This window comes from Sander lucioperca, chromosome 21, assembly GCF_008315115.2.
Source record: "Sander lucioperca isolate FBNREF2018 chromosome 21, SLUC_FBN_1.2, whole genome shotgun sequence".
In the NCBI taxonomy this organism is placed as follows: domain Eukaryota; kingdom Metazoa; phylum Chordata; class Actinopteri; order Perciformes; family Percidae; genus Sander; species Sander lucioperca.
In genome coordinates, this window is record NC_050193.1 from 23873679 (window position 1) to 23886164 (window position 12486).

The following is a 12486-nucleotide window of genomic DNA, read 5'->3' on the forward strand; positions in this document are numbered from 1 at the left end:
CTCCTACGTTTTTACCATTTACCTTCTGTAAATTCGGTTCAGTATCACTGAGACTAATTTTTGATAATAAACTCTAAAGTGCTTACTTTTAGAACAAACCAGGATCAGGACTGTGATCCAAACGGTTCAAGAACAGAAACCATTCTCTTTTGGGTATGTCATTTTTCTGGCTGTGGACAAGATAGGGTTGATTGTTAACAATAGGAACTGAAGATTTTTCCCTCCATAATTTTTCAGATCTGTTTATTTGTCTGTGTGTTAATTAAGATTTGGTTGGAAGAGCAAATAGTCAAGAAACAAACGATTGGGTTTTAATGCAGATCCAGAAATTCTTTAACATTTTGCAATGGCATTCTTGAACATTTCAGTTTATTCCTCATAAACGCATGGACTTATTTTAATGGAAAAAAAACAACACACAATTGCACTATTACCTATCACTGTGTGTATTTTGATTCATATGTGGATCTACATGCAGATTAAACATTTCTACAAAATGTACAAATTGACAGCTTGTGCAGCCTTGGCAAAGCTGTGCACTCTCTGCATAGAGGTTTGTTGGTGGCACTTAAGGATTTCCTACCAATACCCGCATCTTTTTCATCAGCTACTTCTAATCACATATTAACATTCAGTTTAGGATGGAAATATGTCGGAAACAAGATGCATTCAAAGACTTGAAAATAAAGTACCTGCATTAAATTGCATTATAATAAAAGATTATACACTCTTTAATATTTCCTTAAAACAAAATCATCATCACAAACTTTAGAAGACTACACTGACATCCAGGATAATTCCACGTGGAAAACGAAAAGTTACGTTTCCTCACATCGGTTTCATTATATCATGTTCCTGTTGTAATAAATATAACATATCCATAATGTAGTAAATGCACTTTTGATGTCTTATAATGCCTTGTTACCAGTTGAGCTAATCTCTCATGTTGTACTCCTCAACTGAATGTACAGAAGGTCAATTGAGCTTATGATTGTGTGATACACTATTAATTAGACAGAAACTCCTCCTCATTTCCTCCCTGTTTACTTATTAAGCTTCTTAATGTCATCTCCTGACATGACATGCAGCCTGAGATGCTGTTACTCTCACACATTTTATGTGTGTTTTGCCACAAGGTATTCACTTTGGTTATTGGAGCAATATTACAATGAGTGCTTATTTTTAGAAAACAGCACAACATCCTGATGAGGTTTCTTAAACCGGAGCATTCAGTGTTCCACATTTTAATCACCACTCATCCTTGTCAAATAGGATACACTGCAGCCCCCTCTGCACTGTATCTCTCTCCTACCTCGTCCTCCTACTCAACATGTCCAAAGACGCGCCGTTGCTCTCATTAGGATGCAGGACGCAGAGAGAAGCCCTGATCTATTCAGAATATTGCTCCTACAGGAGCGGGGACCTCCTCCCCTTCAGAGGGGGCCAAGAGCTGCAGATTAAAAGTCAGTGTGTTCATCACCCTGCTAAAGCACTCCCATTAACAGACATTACATCACATGTTCAAATCCCTAACTGTGGGCTTCATACCACTTGTCATGACATGCTGGGATAAAAGTCTTTAATGTTAACATCTTCACATTCACTACGCCAGCTCTCAACTTCAAATAAAATCCAGTTATTACTATCCGTTCTGTGGCGCTGCCTGGTCAGGACGCCGATTTCGTGAACAATTAATCCATATTTAAGGTTGTTAAGTGTGTTGATACACTCAATTCATGCGCGCTGATGGGTAAGCTAAAGCCAGCAGTTAATCAAAATGTCTCTCAGCCATTTACAGTGCAATGTAAACTGCGCAATTTTTTGGTTGCTCTAAAACCTTTTCCCAGTGTTTCTGAGCCGAGTGGTTGTTGCTCCCAGCTGTTTTGGAGACGAGGACTTGGTTCAGCATTTCTTTTTTTCATGCTGCCCCCACTTTCCTTTTTTTTGCTCTGGAGAAAGCGTGCATCTGTGTGTGTGTGTGTGTGTGTGTGTGTGTGTGTGTATGTGTGTGTGTGTGTGTGTGTGTGTGTGTGTGTGTGTGATTTATTTTGGGAGGTCAAACTGTGGCGTGTCAACTCTGTACTTGTGTGTGTGTTTGGTGACATTTCAGTGATGGGGTCGGTCTATGTTGCATTCAGAGTGTGTCTCATGATAAAAAGTTACATGTCTGAGAGTTCAAGCCACAGGGATTTGAGTTTGAGTCCACATCTATGAGAAGAGTTGGGTAAGTTGCTTTAAAAATGTGTTCTTATACAACCAGTAGCATAAAACAGGAGAATGATAACTATCACCTCCCAGAATACAGTAAGGTTTAAAGATAAAGGTAAGAAAAATAATTACATCAGGTTTGCTTACAAACACAAATCTGTCATCAATTAAATTAACTTTTCTCACTTAATTTTTCTGAAATAATCCATTAATTTTTTTTTCACATGTATCCTTTTCTGGTAACACAATATGATGCATGTATTGAATAGCCCCTTATTCCTTGTGTGGCTGCAAAACATTCTCCATGCATTAGATTACATTGATTTCAGTATGATGTAAAAAGATTTCCCTGATGCACATAAAGTAATCCATCAAAATCGATATAAATCATTTTTATGTTTATGAATGCCACCTTATTGTTGTATGGTAATTCAGTTTTAAGTGTAGACTCCTTTGCAACATATATCACTGACTTGATGATGGTTTCACGTGCTGTTGAGACGCTCCGAAATCAAGAGATTCAATAGCTGCCAAGCAGCACACAGGCAACGGTATTTTGTCAGAAAGTCCAACCCAGAAGAAGTACATATATATTTAGTTAAACACAGAATGTGAACTTGACAGCCAACTATTGTTATGCTGCTTATATACCTCAGTATTATCATAAGCGATTGTAGAACAATTACTTTAATGCATCAATAATCCAAAGTGTCAGTGAAATTTTTTTTTCAATTTATCCAAATGAAAATAGTTTTTTCTGTTGCATTACAGCAATTACAAAATACTCCTACACAAACCTTGAAAATACAAATATTTGACTAAAACACATTGTTTGTGTTATGCCTCTTAAAAAGTGACTGTAAAAATTAAAGTGCAAAAGGTGCTGGTGTATTTATTGCACTTTGCTCTGTTGTGCTAAGATTTACATTTAGGTGGCGCAGAGCCCCAGAGTGAGCACTCTTATTATTAAGTATAAATCTAACAGTTGGAGGCTGGTGTGCTGCACATCCACATACCAGGACACAGCTCACTGATTCTCTAATTGGAGCGGGGAACTTGCTTAGTTTCAACAACTCTGCTGTGCAACAGCAACACATTGGAGTTAACAGGTGCAGTTTTTAGAGTAAACACTAAGTCAAGTCTCTCTCACTTCCATCATGAACACACACTCGACCTAACCGCTCTACATGAGAACCGTTACAGCGCAGACATACTTGTTGGGGATCAGAATAAGTAATGTCATTGCAAGAATTAGTTTACTCAAGGCCAAGGTCATGGAGATTGGGTTGCACAAATGGCGCTGTGGCTTCCTCTCACGCTGTTTGAGTGTAACACGCTACACATCTGTATATCTTCAGTGTAAAAAAGAAAGGAAATGCAAAGACCACAGTATACTGTGGTAAATGGCATCGTAATGATTCAGTAACATAATGTTGTGACATGTTGCTGTGCATTGTGGCATACTGCCAGTGTTGTGGAGTAACTAGTTACATCTAACGGCGTTACGCAATTTAATTACAAAATACTGGGGGGAAAAAAATGTAGTTAAATAACAGTTACCTATGAAAATGTTCATGATTACATTGGGGGTTACATCTGAATTTTATCTGTAAAACGCTAGGCTGTATGTTAAATAATATTACTATTATATTGCTGCTTTGCATGTTTTTCATATGAACAATGTCTTCTTTTACCATTTCCAGCCACAGTTTGATGCTATTTGGATGCTTTCGATTGGTTCTCCTGTTTGAATTTGCAGCGCAGCCCGTCTGACAGTTAAATTGCCTCTCAAGCTGTCTGAGAGATGCCACTATGGCTAAAAGTGCTGGAAATATGAAAAACATTTCATACAAAAATCTGAGAAGGGTTCAAACGTACCCGTGCAATGTAAAGAATGTTTGCCAGCGATCAAAATGCTATCGACGTCAAAAATATGTCGATGTCCAACCTCAGGAAACATCTGCCTACCTTACCTGGTATGCAAATTAAGATAGCTTACAGTAATTAAATAAAGTAGGGAAGACATGCCTACCTTCTGTGTGACTCACTGGGCTTCTTATGTGTATTGAGATATTTTATCACCATATTTTGCTTGGTGCATTTCCAGTAGTTTATATTTTATCGCCATACGTAAGAAGTTAGAAAAGTAATCAAAAGTAATTAAATATAATAAATTACATTACTTACAAATTGTAATTGAAATAGTGAAATAGTGTAATTGAAATAGTTACAATACTATTACATTTTAAATAGGGTAACTTGTAATCGGTAAGCTGTTACATTTCCAAAGTAACCTTCCTAACAGAATGGACAAGATAACATTAAAGGTATGCAGAAGAGAAAAGGAGTTGTGCAACATCAGCAGTACACTCTGAAGCGTACAGCAACAGATCTCACACTGTAACAGGGCTTAGTGTTTAATTAGGATTTCAGAGGTGAAAAAAGGGGAATAAACATTCAGACAGTGTGGTGCAACATGTGGAGCAGAGGTGGATACGCTTTAATTATGTGTCCATCTGTCTGTGCATCCCCAGCTCCAATGACTGTACGCACCACCATACAGTTTTATGTATAAATAAACAAACAAATGGCGTGGGCGTGCATGCGTGATAAGCTACGCTCTTGGCCCCTATCCATTCAGGCCTCGCCCCAGCCTTCTCTATGAGTGACACACTGACTAATACACAGACAGATAAACACTCACACTGACAAACACGATAAGGCTTTGCCCACGAAACACTGACACGGACTGACTGATGGACGTCTCCATGGAGACCAGTCACCAAGACTGACACAATGTCTCTCGCAGCTGAGCACCGTGCCAACTAAATCAGAGAGGTGAGGGAGGGAAAAGAAAAGAGAAAGAAAATTTGAGATAAACAGTGAAAACACACTGTGTAGCACCAGAACCATTACAAAGCAGCACACATATTCCAGCGTCTGAATGCAGTGCAGATCTGGTCTAACAGGCCACGTGATCGTCTTTCCTGCCCTTCGATCTGCTCCTCTCGCATCTCAGTCTCACCCCATCACTCACACCTCTCCATTACTATTGCTCCTATACACTCCTCTCCTCTTAAAACCCCTCGATGTCGCCTTTCTCCTCCGCGTCTGCTCCTTCGCCCGCTTTCCTTTCCTACACCTAAGGCTTGTTTATTTCCACACCTCACCTCCTCTGCTGATTTCTCCACCCTTCTCCTCTCTGCAGGTTCTTCTCTCCACCTCTCTCTCTCTCTCTCTCTCTCTCTCTCTCTCTCTCTCTCTCTCTCTCGCTCTCTCTCTCTCTCTCTCTCTCCCACGCTGTGTGAAATGGAAGCTCTTACAGAGACCTGAGGTTGCCATAGTAACCTGCCATAGTAACCACTCACCATCTTGCGTGTCTCCGTCATATCGGCGGGGGCTCGGGGCGTCCGTGGCCCTGCTCTGCAGCTGCCTAAGCGGGGCGTCACTTCAGTAAACCTTGCAGTGTGATGGGAAAGTTCCTGGATCGAATCTGATTTTGCCTCGATAAAACTTCCAAACAACATTTCTGAGGGAAGCAATGACTGATAACTGACAAAAAAAAAAAGTTATCTGCAGGTCAGTTTGATGTATTATTAGACAGAGGTCACCACAGGCACACAGCTGAGAGGATCATTGGCTCGGAATGCTCCCAAATAAGCATGTATGGTTTCCAACTTTCACCATGTCAATAAAAAGATCAAATTAGAACTCACTTGGGCTTCATGTATGGCAAGTAGTACACCACACTATACCAATTAACAGCCATTGTTTCAATAGTCCCACACAGGGATATTTGAGCCTGAACGCCTCACCGCTGCACCACTCAATCAAAGCTACCACAAGAGAAAAGTGCAAGAGGGGCAAAATATATAAATAAAGCAGTACAACTGAGTCAACACTCTACGTATACTGTGGATAGTCCAGGGAATGGGAAAACAAACAGGAAAGGCATGTAAGGTTCACGTGATGGTACTGAGAGTAATCTTCCTAACCATACGGCCGAATTTGTGATTTATCGCAGCGATGACGCCCAGCTTCACTAACTACCTCTTAGCGGCCTCCAGGGACCACTGCTGGCATGTTTCATCGGCCTCTTCTGGAGCCACCATCTCACCGTGACTTCAGTGTGCCCCCCCACCACCATCGCATCGCAGCCCCTAAAAATACGACAAGCTCCAACCAGATCTAAAAAATGACGTTTGACTAAACGTGTCATCTCGTGCGACAGTGCGCCCACATTTCTCTCCAGGCATCTCATTGTGATCTCTCAGAGCGCAGTAGAAACCAAACCTGTTTGTGTCATGCTTGAATCACAAGGAGTGAAAAAAACGAGATTAAAAAAAACTGTTAAGCATCACAGTTTGGTCATATCAGGATTATAATCTGTTACCTGCCATCTACATCATCAATATTTATACTGTCATCATCATCAGCATCAGTATGCCACTACTGTTGTGCCTCCAGCCAGCGCAGCCAGTCAGTGAGGCAGACAGAGAAAAGGCCCCAGCCTGACTCTGCAATGCTGTATTGAGCTCTTATGCCATCACTGACCCGAAACAAACTCCCTCAAGACTCAAGCCAAGCCGGCAGTGGCTGCAAAGCATGGTGGTCACTGAGGCTTGACCGCCTTCATTACCCAATCCCATTTACTAATACTTAATCTAACCAGGAGAAGATAATATCTCTTTTCTTTGCCAAACTCAATATCAGACACGCAGGGCTGACCGCTTTCTCTGGCCAGCTTATTTCAAACAGAATAAAGCGTCCCGGCTGTTTCAGTCTCTCGAGTTAATGCGATGACTCGCGAGCGAGCATCTACTTTTGACCTTCTTCACAAACGCAGGATCAGATATTTCTTGCTCTCCCATGGCGCATTCACAGACTCATGAGAGGAGGGAGGGGAAAGGAATTGCCTCAGTCCATTTTTCAGGCATCCCTTTCCACTTTAGGTCATGATGAGAATATATTCCTCAGGGGAAATCTCACCATTTCTAATTATGTCAATTCAATGGATTATAGCATTCATTTTGTGTCATTAACCATTGCCATTCTTCCAACTATTATTCAATAATTAATGCCTGGACAGTCATGATCCCCAAAGGGCCAACACCCAGGCGTGGACGGGAGACTCAATCAAACCAATCATGGCTCATTATATCCACCCCGCCATCATAGGTAGCTTAGCATTTCTGCTGTGCATGGGTCAGTGCTCATGCACTCCCAGCCCCCTGGTTACTGAGATTCAAATTGTGCCATATCATGCACAAAAACAGAAACTCAGATCTCTAACCCCACGTTCAGGCATGGCATGGGCACGTGGCGACCCGCAGGGAAATGTCTGATATGATCCCAGCGTCTTAGATGGGGGCTCGTCAATTTTTTGCCTCTCATGGCTGATCAGCGACTCTCCCTTCACCCTTCAACCTGTGTACATCAGCAAGTTGTGCCTCCATCAATCAATGACACCCTAGCCCCGTGAAGAGATCAGCAACCAGCTTGCCCTGATTAGAGAAGTTTTAGTGTCATCTATAATCTCCATCTCTCTCTTGCTCTCCCATACACCGAAATGAGTGTCTGTGCATAAACATAAGCATGCACAAATGCACACTCACACAGACACCAAATTTAGGGCAACAGTTACTCTCTTTGAATTCTAATGTAGCAGCAGAGACGTCCCTCAGAATTAATGCAGTCCTTTGTCCTTACAGTAAGGGGACGAGGAAAGGCAAACTACTTTTACCAGATTGAAAGCAACCTGGCTTTATTTGATGCACAAATCGTTGACATTGGCCAATATTTTAGGGGGTAATAGTTTATATGCTGGACTCCTCTCGTGCCCTTTCCCACCTTGTTTTGGGAGGATTTGCTGTGACTTTTCCACATCTCCTCTGGAAATAATCCGCAATGGCTCCATAGTTCCAACAGCGCTGGAGCAGTGGGGGGCTGGGCATTATCTCAAAGTCACACCTTCCCTCTAGGCCAGGTGTGCAGGTGTAATTTACCATGTCCCTGTTAACCTGCTTGCTTGTTTTCATCAAGCTCATCGGCCATGCATAAGTGGTGTGCCTCGGAAATTAAAGAGCAGCCGGGCCTGATTCCTCAAATGACTGGAATCGCTCAGCCGGTGCTTAATTTGCGACACAGGAAGGAGTCAGTGCTTGGTTTTGTGGGACACGTGTGCCTATGTGTTCATATTAGGGGTTGACAGTTAAAATTAATAAGATGGTCTCATGCTTTCTGTGTTTTTTTTTATTTTTTTTTATGTTGTTAGATTGGTGAAAAAGTTCAGGATATCCTGATTCTTTTTCTACAGTAGCTCAGCTGCTGAGGAATAAAAGGTGGATCTGCTGTGTAAATTGTAAAAAAAAGGAGGCTGGATGATTTCAGCTTTCTTACAGGGCAAACATTTGAATTTACAAAAATTGGCCAAACTGTCTTTCCATTGGTCGACCACATTAAAGAGCTTAAAGCCACCAGTGGAACAGTCTGGAAGTGGAACCTGTTACAGGTGCAGAATCCTTAAAGGGGGAATAAACTGAATAAAACATTCCACCAGCAACCCATTAACTAATCTGTGTTAACCTTTCCTTGTGAATCATGACATTGTTCAATTTTATTAACATGCCTATTAGGTCAAGAGGTGTCATGACTTTGATCCTTCAAAACTTAAAAGGAGATTTGACCTACTGTACTGATATTTTCCCTCTACTTCCAGGCCTTTACTAATTCAGTACAGCTTGTCCCTGAATTTCTCCACCACCAAATTTCCTTGAATAAGGCTTGTAGGAATTCACGCTGAATAGACAATTTTCTTGTTTTCTTTTGAGTGGCCGCGTTCTCATAAATGTCAGCCTTTTAGTAACCTGGCCCACTTCAAATTCATTTCGGCTTAGGTAACACTTGGGTTGGGGAGTGGGAGGACAGCAAAGTTCAAGACAAACAAATTCCACTGACATTTTGGCCTAGCTTTTGCAGCAGCGAGACATCTTGATATTTTGAAGCGCTGCCCTGAGCTGGAGGACCTTGCCTTTAAATGTGATATCAAGTGACAAGCCACTCATGAAGCCGGGGCCTTGCAGTGACTGGTGCTGTTGCATACAGTCCATGATCAGCTGCGGGGAGAGAAGCCTCACTTGCTCACTATTGAACATTATGCCCACAATATAAAATACATATCTTTAGAGGCAACATAAAAACTTACCATCCTCTTAAATTTTACTTCTGCAGGCCTATTTTGGAATGAATATGCTGTGAAGTGAGGGCTCATAAATGGTATGTGTCATGGTCATTGAGCTACGCTGGTGTAGAACTTTACAGGTACTGTAAAGAGCGTTAAATGTAATACGGGTGCATGAATAGAAATCACAGGACATAAAATGCAGGCAGCAAAACAGTAGTGATTAATCGTCCTGTGGTGATAACAGAATATTTAAAATGATAGCGCCCATCTGACAGTGATGTGTTAAACAAAAATGTCTTATAGCACTCCTCCAGAATTTCCTTTAAATTCTCGTTAAGCTAATTTCTTTCTCACATGCAAATCTGCAAAAAAAACTTGCAGTGTTGGAGGGGTCTCACAAAGCATTACCCCCACCCCCCACTCCATCCCTCCTTAACCCCATATACACACACACACACACCTCAACACTACCCCCCTCCCCTGTCTTGTCTAATCCTGCCCCAGTGCCCCACTTCACCTTCCAACACCCCATTAATAACTTATTCTTCCTATCATAAAACTCAGGAGATTATCCAGCTGGTCCACAGCGCACACACACTGCCAGCAATCTCCTCCCGCCAGTCCCAGCCCGTTCGGATTTCTCTCAAACACTGCACATTAGCATTCAAATCCTCTCATAACCGTATCATTGTGTTGCAGATAGAGGCAGTAGATCTTCATTCATCAGTCCTAATCTATCTGCTCCTTGTTCTCAGCTGGAGGGGCCCCGGGCTCTGACTCAGAGCTTAACCCACCGCGCATAAGCCGCAAGGTGTCTGCGCATTTTCCTCCGAATCTGGGGTCATCAGCGGGGGCCGGCGCGGGTAACTGAACCCCAACACACAAATTAACACTGCAAACGGGTCCGATTAGGTCGATTTAATTGAGTATATTTGAGTGGAAGCTGCGCGTTAACCGGATCAAATATTAAGCCCTGTCAACAGCGTGTGCTACAGCGGATGCTCCTCTTATCGCCAAGGTTAGATTAACTTGTATCGACAACAAACGGATGACAAAGGATGAAATAAACAAAAAGAACAAACCAAAGCTGAGAATATAAGAAAAGTTTGAATTGTGCATATGGACATATATTAGATAACGCAAATCAATTGATGTCCCCTCATTTTCTCTCACACACGTCTGCCTGTCTCGTCATACATGTAATTCCTGGATACCAGCCACGCAGTGAGTGAGGAGGCCTGTACCGGAATACACACACGAGGACACTTCACGCATCATATCAGGTCATGAATGCGGATTTCCATTCCAACGCATTAGTAGTTTGCTGCGCGTGGAGCAAAATGCACAAACTGTCCGGACGCGCGCGCACACAAACCCACACGCCACAAGCAACCGAATAAGAGCGCGTGAAGGTGCATCTCGGCTGTCTGTGTGGATGTCATCGATGAAAACACTGAGTGATGGGAGACTTACCTTTATTTTAGGATGTTGCGATCAAGTCCTGAAACACGCGCTCAAAACACTTCCCTCAAAAAACAGCGTATTCCACTGCAGAGCCGCCGCCGACGGTGGCTTCTTCTCTCTCTCTCTCTCTCTCTCTCTCTCTCTCTCTCTCTCTCTCTCTCCCTCTCTCCCTCTCTCTCTCTCTCTCTCTCTCTCTCTCTCTCTCTCTCTCAGATTGATTCACCCTTTCCAAGTGCTGCGCTGCCACCCCTGGTAATAAGAATTGTCTCAGAAATCTTCAGGTGGATGAAACCACTGGCCGACGATGAGGGGACGTTACACTGCTGCTACTGGTGCTGCTGCTGGGGCATTGAATATGAAACTTTATTTATTTACTCAATATTAATTTTCTTATTTTTGTATGCAAAAATATTACAATGACTACTGTTGCAATCTGCAGACATATCACCATGCACGTTGCACATACACAAGACCCAGACAGCCCATGGCAAAGGCTTAAATATGAATCTCACCTAAAATAAAATTATATAATAAACAAAAGCATCTATACTTTAATCATTATAATAATCTTCACAATTGTTATGACTATAACTAGCTAGATTAACCCACACTTCTCCTTTACAGTGCACAGTGTTGCAGTTCAGGACTACACTACACATTTTGTCTTCTTTTCTTTCCATCTTCAGTTATTGTTTTTTTCTGTTTTCCATCACTCACACACGTGTGTCCATATGGTCGTATAATCTCTATAATATGATGATGGTGGTGTTTACAGCTTGTTACAGAGAACATTTGCTGCTTGGCCGGTTCCCTTGGCAACGCTCAAGCACACAGTGCTGAGCCCCACCTGTACAGCACTGCCTCATTGGATTGGAGTCCTGTCTGCCATTGCAGCTCCCATCATATACACGGTAGGCCTATATATCCAGTATACAGGTGTATTGATTGACATGCTGAGATGGAGGAGGCAAAGAAGCAGAGGAGAGATTGTGTGTTTATTTTACAGAAACCAAATTCTTATTATTTTAATTACGTGATTGATGTCAAGTGAGACTCCCAACGGGATAAGGGGTACACAATTAAAGGGGGAGTGAGGTGAGGTTTAAGGTCAGGTTAAGGTGTGATCAGAGTTGAGTTGTCAATCACCTCAGCAGGATATTAACATGAGGATGTATGTGAGAGAGTGGGTGGGTGGTTGAGTGTCCATCAGATAGCAGAGGGAAAGAGGGAGGGAGGGAGGTGTGTGTGTGTGTGTGTGTGTGTGTGTGTGTGTGTGTGTGTGTGTGCTTCAGACGGGTGATTAGTGCTGGATTGATAACGTTCTATATCGAGACTCAGAGGATCGCTCTTGCACCTCAACGCCAGCTCTCCATCACAAGCACGTGTTATCACACACACTCCTCACACACGTGTCTTCCTTCTAGCTCTGCTCTATCTCACACACACACACACCCACACACACACACACACACACACACACACACACACACACTCACACACACACACACACACACACACACACACACACACACACACACACACACACACACACACACACAATGTATGTGGGGAACAAGGTAAAGACTGACCCTTACATATGCAGTCTGGATGCAGCAACAGGGTGGCCAACC

The 12486-nt window shown here is 42.5% G+C and overlaps 1 protein-coding gene across 4 annotated transcripts in view; it reads right to left on the reverse strand.

Moving 5' to 3' along the window:
• The window catches only part of lrrc4ba (leucine rich repeat containing 4Ba), a 35031-nt gene extending 23913 nt beyond the window's left edge, over positions 1 to 11118 (reverse strand). Inside the window, exons 1-2 of one of the 4 annotated variants that reach the window (XM_035996949.1) lie at positions 5577 to 5702; positions 4913 to 5033 (exon numbers count right to left, since the gene is read on the reverse strand). The gene's annotated coding sequence lies outside the window, so the exon portion shown is untranslated. Of the gene's footprint in view, positions 1 to 4912; positions 5034 to 5576; positions 5703 to 8903; positions 9004 to 10864 lie in introns of those variants that run through there. The other 3 variants (XM_031319028.2, XM_031319029.2, XM_031319030.2) reach the window with 3 other exon arrangements.
• Between the last annotated feature and the right edge of the window lie 1368 nt (positions 11119 to 12486).